A 9076-nucleotide genomic window follows, 5' to 3' on the forward strand; every position below is an offset into this window, starting at 1 on the left:
TCAGGGTCACCGCCCCTGGCCTCTGGCACGAGGTGGCTTATCCCGGCCGCCCCTGACCTCGGACATGGGGTGTCTCCTCCCGGCCACCACTGATCTCGGATGCGGGGTAGATCCTCTTGGCCACCGCACCTGACCTTGGACGTGGGGTGGTTCCTCCCGGCCGTTCCTGCACTGTTGCAGCCTGGCACTCTGGGCCGCTGTTCCTGACTTCGGACGTGGGGTAGCTCTCGGGTGCAGAAGCCTGCGGCCGCTGCCGCCGTCGCCATCGCCGCCGCCGCCATCAACGCCGCCTGCGCTTAGTGCACCGGCCTGCCATCGCTGCCGCTGCCTGCAAAAGAAATGGAGTAGTCATCATGGTCAACAAAAGAATCCGAAATGCAGTACTTGGTTGCAATCTAAAAAACGACAGAATGATCTCTGTTCATCTCCAAGGCAGACCATTCAATATCACGGTTATCCAAGTCTATGCCCCAACTAGTAACACTGAAGAAACTGAGGTTGAACAGTTTTATGAAGACCTACAAGACCTTTTAGAACTAACACCCAAAAAAGATGTCCTTGTCATTATAGGGGACTGGAATGCAAAGGTAGGAAGTCAAGAAACACCTGGAGTAACAGGCAGATATGGCCTTGGAATGCGGAGTGAAGCAGGGCAAAGACTAATAGAGTTTTGCCAAGAAAATGCACTAGTCATAGCACCCTCTTCCAACAACACAAGAGACAACTCTACACATGAACATCACCAGATCGTCAACACCAAAACCAGATTGATTATGTTCTTTGCAGCCAAAGATGGAGAAGCTCTATACAGTCAACAAAAACAAGACCAGGAGCTGACTGTGGCTCAGATCATGAACTCCTTATTACCAAATTCAGACTCAAATTGAAGAAAATAGGGAAACCCGCTAGACCATTCAGGTATGATCTAAATCAAATCTCTTATGATTATACAATGGAAGTGAGAAATAGATTTAAGGGACTAGATCTGATAGATAGAGTGCCTGATGAACTATGGATGGAGGTTCGTGACATTGTATAGGAGACAGGGATCGAGACCATCCCCATGGAAAAGAAATGCAAAAAAGCAAAATGGCTGTCTGGGGAGGACTTACAAATAGCTGTGAAAAGAAGAGAGGTGAAATGCAAAGGAGAAAAGGAAAGATATAAGCGTCTGAATGCAGAGTTCCAAAGAATAGCAAGAAGAGATAAGAAAGCCTTCTTCAACGATCAATGCAAAGAAATAGAGGAAAACAACAGAATGGGAAAGCCTAGAGATCTCTTCAAGAAAATTAGAGATACCAAGGGAACATTTCATGCAAAGATGGGCTCGATAAAGGACAGAAATGGTAGGGACCGAACAGAAGCAGAAAATATTAAGAAGAGGTGGCAAAAATAAATGGAAGAACTGTAGAAAATGATCTTCACGACGCAGATAATCATGATGATGTGATCACTAATCTCGAGCCAGACATCTTGGAATGTGAAGTCAAGTGAGCCTTAGAAAGCATCACTACGAACAAAGGTAGTGGAGGTGATGGAATTTCAGTTGAGCTGTTTCAAATCCTGAAAGATGATGCTGTGAAAGTGCTGCACTCAATATGCCAGCAAATTTGGAAAACTCAGCAGTGGCCACAGGACTGGAAAAGGTCAGTTTTCATTCCAATCCCAAAGAAAGGCAATGCCAAAGAATGCTCAAACTACCGCACAATTGCACTCATCTCACACGCTAGTAGAGTAATGCTCAAAATTCTCCAAGCCAGGCTTCAGCAATACGTGAACTGTGAACTCCCTGATGTTCAAGCTGGTTTTAGAAAAGGCAGAGGAACCAGGGATCAAATTGCCAACATCCACTGGATCATGGAAAAAGCAAGAGAGTTCCAGAAAAACATCTATTTCTGCTTTATTCACTATGCCAAAGCCTTTTTGTGGATCACAATAAACTGTGGAAAATTCTGAAAGAGATGGGAATACCAGACCACCTAACCTGCCTCTTGAGAAATCTGTATGCAGGCCAGGAAGCAACAGTGAGAATTGGACATGGAATAACAGACTGGTTCCAAATAGGAAAAGGAGTACGTCAAGGCTGTATATTGTCACCCTGCTTATTTAACTTCTATGCAGAGTACATCATGAGAAACGCTGGACTGGAAGAAACACAAGCTGGAATCAAGATTGCCGGGAGAAATATCAATAATCTCAGATATGCAGATGACACCACCCTTATGGCAGGAAGTGAAGAGGAACTAAAAAGCGTCTTGATGAAAGTGAAAGAGGAGAGTGAAAAAGTTGGCTTAAAGCTCAACATGCAGAAAACGAAGATCATGGCATCTGGTCCCATCACTTTATGGGAAATAGATGGAGAAACAGTGGAAACAGTGTCAGACTTTATTTTTGGAGGCTCCAAAATCACTGCAGATGGTGACTGCAGCCATGAAATTAAAAGACGCTTACTCCTTGGAAGAAAAGTTATAACCAACCCAGATAGTATATTCAAAAGCAGAGACATTACTTTGCCGACTAAGGTCCATCTAGTCAAGGCTATGGTTTTTCCTGTGGTCATGTATGGATGTGAGGGTTGGACTGTGAAGAACGTTGAGTGCCAAAGAACTGATGCTTTTGAACTGTGGTGTTGGAGAAGACTCTTGAGAGTCCCTTGGACTCCAAGGAGATCCAACCAGTCCATTTTGAAGGAGATCAGCCCTGGGATTTCTTTGGAAGGAATGATGCTAAAGCTGAAGCTCCAGTACTTTGGCCACCTCATGCGAAGAGTTGACTCGTTGGAAAAGACTCTGATGCTGGGAGGGATTAGGGGCAGGAGGAGAAGGGGACGACCGAGGATGAGATGGCTGGATGGCATCATGGACTCGATGGATGTGAGTCTGAGTGAACTCCGGGAGTTGGTGATGGACAGGGAGGCCTGGCGTGCTGCTATTCATGGGGTCGCAAAGAGTCGGACAAGACTGAGCGACTAAACTGAACAGCAGTGGCCACAGGACTGGAAAAGGTCTGTTTTCATTCCAATCTCAAAGAAAGGCAATGCCAAAGAATGCTCAAAGTGAAAATGAAAGTGAAATTGCTCAGCCGTGTCTGACTCTTTGTGACCCCATGGACTGTAGCCTACCAGGCTTCTCTGTCCATGGAATTTTCCAGGCAAGAATACTGGAGTGGGTTGCCATTTCCTTCTCCAGGAGATCTTCCCAACCCAGGGATTGCAGCCGGGTCTCCTGCATTGTAGGCAGACGCTTTACCATCTGAGCCACCAGGGAAGTCAAACTACTGCACAATTGCACTCATCTCACATGCTAGTAAAGTAAAGCTCAAATTTCTGCAAGCCAGGATTCAACAATACGTGAACCGTGAACTTGCAGATGTTCAAGCTTGTTTTAGAAAAGGCAGAGGAACCAGAGATCAAATTGCCATCTGATGGATCATCAAAAAAGCAAGAGAGTTCCAGAGAAACATCTTTTTCTGCCTGATTGACCATGCCAAAGCCTTTGACTGTGTGGATCACAACAAACTGTGGAAAATTCTTAAAGTGATGGGAATACCAGACCACCTGACCTGCCTCTTGAGAAATCTGTATGCAGGTCAGAAAGCAACAGTGAGAACTGGACATGGAACAACAGACTGGTTCCAAGTCAGGAAATGAGTACATCAAGACTGTATATTGTTATCATGCTTATTTAACTTATATGCAGAGTATATTATGAGAAATGCTGGGCCTGGAGGAAGCACAAGCTGGAATCAAGATTGCTGGGAGAAATATCAATAACCTGAGATATGCAGATAACACCACCCTTAGGGCAGAAAATATTATGGTAAGAAGAACTCACTCTTATGGTAAGAAGAACTAAAAAGTCTCTTGATGAAAGTGAAAAAGTGAGTGAAAAAGTTGGCTTAAATCTCAACATTCAGAAAACTAAGATCATGGCATCTGGTCCCATCACTTCATGGAAATAGATGGGGAAACAGTGGAATCAGTGGCAGACTTATTTTTCTGGGCTCCAAAATCATTGCAGATGGTGTGACTGCAGCCATGAAATTAAAAGACACTTTCTCCTTGGAAGAAAAATTATGACCAACCTAGACAGCATATTAAAAAGCAGAGACATTAATTTGCTAAGGTCCGTCTAGTCAAGGCTATGGTTTTTCCAATAGTCACTTATGGATGTGAGAGTTAGACTATAGAGAAAGCTGAGCATGGAAGATTTGATGCTTTTGAACTGTTCATTAGAGAAGACTCTTGACAGTCCATTGGACTGCAAGTAGATCCAACCAGTCCATCCTAAAGGAAGTCAGTCCTGAATATTCATTGGAAGGACTGATGTTGAAGCTGAAACTCCAATACTTTGGCCACCTGATGCTAAGAGGTGACTCATTTGAGAAGGCCCTGATGCTGGGAAAGATTGAAGGTGAGAGGAGGAGGGGATGACAGAGGATGAGATGGTTGGATGGTATCACTGACTCAATGGACACGAGTTTGAGTAAACTCGGGAGTTGGTGATGGACAGGGAGGCCTGGCATGCTGCAGTCCATGATGTCACAAAGAGTCGGACATGACTGAGCGACTGAACTGAACTGAACCTGCCCCTTAGAACTCAGAGAAAGTCATGGAGGCTGAAGCCAATTTCCTACAAACAAGAAAATGGGGACACAGGAAGGCTTCTGTGCCCAGGAGCCTCACAGGGTCCTGCTCAGTTTCAAAGACATATCATTTTACAGCCTCTCTTCTACCCAGGCCTCATTCAACAGAGCCCAGGGAGTGCCTTTGGGGGGATGCTCATCTAGTGAAAGCCCCAGTGGGAACAGTTCAAGGGGATGCAATGACCTGGTTTCACTTGGACAAATGAAATAAGATAGAGGGAGTGATAGAAATCCAGATCCTGATCTCACTAACCTCAAAGCAGAAAAATCCTTTGCAGCTCTCTGCTCCTCCCCATTTGACAGAGCCACATCTTCCATGCTATGTCAGCTGCATCCCTGAAAGAAGATGGTGAAAGTCAGAGTGAATGGATTTGGCTGTATCAGGCACCTGGTCATTTGGGCTGCTTTTAACCTGGCAAAGTAGATATCACCGCCATCAGTGACCCCATCATTGACCGTCACTATATGGTCTACATGTTCCAGTATGATTCCATCCATGGCAATTTCCATGGCACAGTGAAGGCTGAGAACGGGAAGCTCATCATCAATGGAAAGGCCATCACCATCTTCCAAGAGTGAGATATAACCAACATCAAATGGGGTGATGTTGGTGCTGAGTATGTGGTGGAGTCCACTCATATCTTCACTACCATGGAGAAGGCTGGACTCACTTGAAGGGTGGAATCAAGAGGGTCATCATCTCTGCCTTTTGCTGATGCCCCCATGTTTGTGATGGGGGTGAACCATGAGAATTATGACAACTTCCTCAAGATTGTCAGCAGTGCCTCCTGTGCTACCAACTGCTTGTTTTCCCCATCCCCGCTGGCCAAGGTCATCCATGACCACTTTGGCATGGTGGAGAGATTCATGACCACAGTCCATGCCATCACTGCCACCCAGAAAACTATGGATGGTTCCTCCGAAACTGTGTTGTGATGGCCAAGGGGTTGCCCGAAAAGTCATCTCTGCTTCTATTGGCACTGCCAAGGTCATGGGCAAGGTCATCCCTGAGCTGAATGGAAAGCTTATGAGCATATCTTTCCATGTCCCCACCCCCAACATGTTGGTTGTGGATCTGACCTGCTGCCTGGAGAAACCTGCCAAGTATGATGAGGTCAAGAAGGCGATGAAGCAGGTGTCAGAGGGCCGCTTCAAGGGCATTCTGGGCTACACTGAGGACTGGGTTGTCTCCTGTGACTTCAACAGTGATACCCACTCTTCTACCTTTGATGCTGGGGCTGGCATTGCCCTCAGTCACCACTTTGTTAAGCTTATTTCCTGGTAAAACAATGAATTTAGCTATAGCAACAGAGTGATGGACCTCATGGTCCACATGGCCTCCAAGGAGTAAGAGTCCCTGGACCACCAGCCTTATCAACAGCATGAAAGGAAGAGAGAAGTCCTCAACTCCTGGGAGTCCTTGCCCCACCTTGATCCTCCAGCACAGTGAGAAATCTCCCAAGCCCCAAACAGTTTCTATCCCAGACCTCTTGAGGAAGGCGAGGGTTAGGGAGCCCTGCCTTGTCATGTACCATCAATAAAGTACCCTTTACCAGATGGTAAAGCATCTGCCTGCAGTTCAGGAGACCCAGGTTTGATCCCTGGGTTCAGAAGATGCCCTGGAGAACAACAATGGCAACCCACTCCAGTACTCTTGCCTGGAAAATTCCATGGACTGAGGAGCCTGGTGGGCTGCAGTCCATGGGGTCACAAAGAGTCAGACATGACTGAGCAACTTCACTTTACCCCCCAAAAAAGAAGAAAAAAAAAAGGAAGAAAAATTCTTTCCAAACTTTCCATGGAGTTGGGTCAGGATTCAAACCAGAATTGGAAGCATGAATAGAGTTACATACAAAAGATGTTTGAAATCTTTGTGGTCCTGAAGGTTTCAATTTTTTTTCTCAAAGAGTTGTTATCTAGAAATCTGTCTAAAATAAAATCTGCTTGGCTTGGTGTCTTCCAGTGGCCCTTGTCACACACTGGGCCAGTTGGTATGATAGCAGCCCTTTCTTTCCAGGATGTGTGTTGAGCATATATGGGCGTTTATGTGTTGGGCTTAACTGAGGAAGATTATTTAGAAAACACAAATAGCAATTCCCTATATTGAACAATGAAGTCAATTCCTTTCAGAATACAGATCTATAATAATGATGATAACCAAAATTACCCATTAGTGAGCATTCATTGACCTTACTAGTACAAACCATGCAGTACTGTCTGCTGTGTTATGGAGATTACTGAGGTTCACCTCAGTAAAACAAGCTAGTAACAGTGCAGTGGGAATTTAAGTCTAGGTGTGTTGCCCATAGTGATTGATTTAGAGGTGGTTGTATAACCCAAGTCAGGCCAATGGAAGGTTTTAAAAATAATTTCAGAAACCTGAAAAGTTAAATTTAAGCCTTAACATTCTGTGATAAACTCCCAAAGGAACTTGTCTAAGAATGAAGCTAAAGCAGAGGGAAGCACGAGAAATGGAGAAAACTGGATCTCTGAGGACTGAATTTCAGCACCTAGAGATAGCTAGCTATACCTGAAGCCAACTAGCCCTGGGTTGCTTAGTTACACTAAACAATAGATTCTTTTTTTTTTGGTTTAAGCCTCTGTGTTGGGGAAGTTTGTCTCAAGCACCCAAGCAGGTAGTCTTTCGACCCCCTACTTACTTCACTATGTGAGAATGGGCTGTGAGCTTGGGACATTTCCTTTCTATGAGATAAAGTCCCCAGAGCCTGTGCCGGGCTATCACCTTGTGTGGGAATATCTTTCCCTGTTTCAGATTCCATGTTTCTGTGTGCTCTTCTTTTTCTGCTTAAGCATGGTGACACCTGGCCAATGTACTATGGTATCCGTCCTCTTTGGGGAGGGATTTATGCAGGACAATTAGCCTGCATCTGGAGCTGAGAGGGACCTGCTAGCCCTGGGGCACCCTCGTCTAACCTTGGAATTGATCTTGCTCTTTCCCTTCTGTGTGAGTAAAGCCTTGTCCTTTCCAGCATCTGGATGAGTTGTGCTGTCCTGGTGATTTCTTTACCAAGATGCAGTGGACAGAGTGCTTAGACTTCTATTCCTGGTGATATGCTTAGACTTCTGTTCTACACAGAACAGACGTTCTACACAACAGATGCCACTTGCTCGTCACTCTTCGAAATACGTTTTTGCCTTGAGACTGAAAATGGAAAGGCTCTTGGCTATCTCTGTCCCCAAACTTTGTCTGAATTCCCTAGTTAAACCCAATAATTTTATCTATCCTTCCCTCATACCTGTATCTGCGATCAAATATTGTTTCATCACAATGGATGGTGGTTGCCTTTTTTACGTATCTGTCCTTCACTAGACTGCAAAATCTTGCAAGGCAGAGATAATGCCTGTCTGTGTGTATAGGGGTGTGTGTGTGTGTGTGTGTGTGTGTGTAATTCTTGCCTCTAGGCCCCTTGAGAGATCCTTGGAGAAGGGCAGGGCAACCCACTCTGATATACTTGCCTGGAGAATCCCACAGACAGAAGAGCCTGGCAGGTTACAGTCCACGGGGTCTCAAAGAGTCAGACATGACTGAGTGAATAACACACACACATACACACACAGAAACACACACACAGAGGCATAAATTGTCTCCTGAAATGCAAAGTAATAAAGATTCAACCAGAAAATTCTTCAGGAAAACTTAAGTATCAAGGTGCAGATTCTCCAACTCCTCCACAATATAATAACTCCTCCCATGATTCTTAAACTTTAACTTGCAAACAAATCCTGTGAACATCTTGTCAAAATGTAGATTCTATTTCAGAAAAGTCTGGGGTAAGACCAGAAATTCTCAGTCCTAGTAAGTCCTTTGGAAATTTGAGAAGCAAAATGTTGGTATGTGTCTTTAGTTCTCTTTAGGACGATGTCAGGTCAGAGCATGTAGGAAAAGTCTGAAAAATCTCTTATTTGAATTAAATAAATTCCAACAGAGATTAACTTAATAAAATTTTTTGAGGCACAGAGAGCCATTATTTTCTTATGCAACCAATCATTTTTTGAGCACTGATATGAGTCTAGTTCTCAGCTAAATATAATGACATACAAAAAAAATATGAGATTAGTTCAGTGGAACCCATTTTAGTCTTGGAGAAGGATGAGCATTGTTGATTTTTAGGGCTGTTATCAAAGTTTGTCATACTGCCAAACTTTGACAATAATTTTACTTGACATTATAGAACAAGAACAAGAAAAGGTTCTGGAACTCATCATCCATTCACACCTTGACATGAATTAGTTAACTCTGCTTTCCTTTCTCTTATCCTAAAGAGATCCACCAAATAAGAAATGGGGATTTTGTTCTGGTGGCCAAGCCAATCCTCGAGAAAGGGGGATCATTCTACAGGAAGACAGTGATGTTCTCTTTACTAGAGTTTCCTAAAAGACTTCTTTGTATGACCCAAACCCAACTCTATTG

The 9076-nt window shown here is 44.3% G+C and overlaps 1 pseudogene; it reads left to right on the forward strand.

Moving 5' to 3' along the window:
- The first annotated feature begins 4990 nt into the window (after positions 1-4990).
- On the forward strand, positions 4991-5995 carry LOC138075927 (glyceraldehyde-3-phosphate dehydrogenase-like; annotated as a pseudogene).
- Positions 5996-9076: the final 3081 nt, after the last annotated feature.

The sequence above is a fragment of the Capricornis sumatraensis genome, chromosome 3, assembly GCF_032405125.1.
Source record: "Capricornis sumatraensis isolate serow.1 chromosome 3, serow.2, whole genome shotgun sequence".
NCBI classification, from domain to species: domain Eukaryota; kingdom Metazoa; phylum Chordata; class Mammalia; order Artiodactyla; family Bovidae; genus Capricornis; species Capricornis sumatraensis.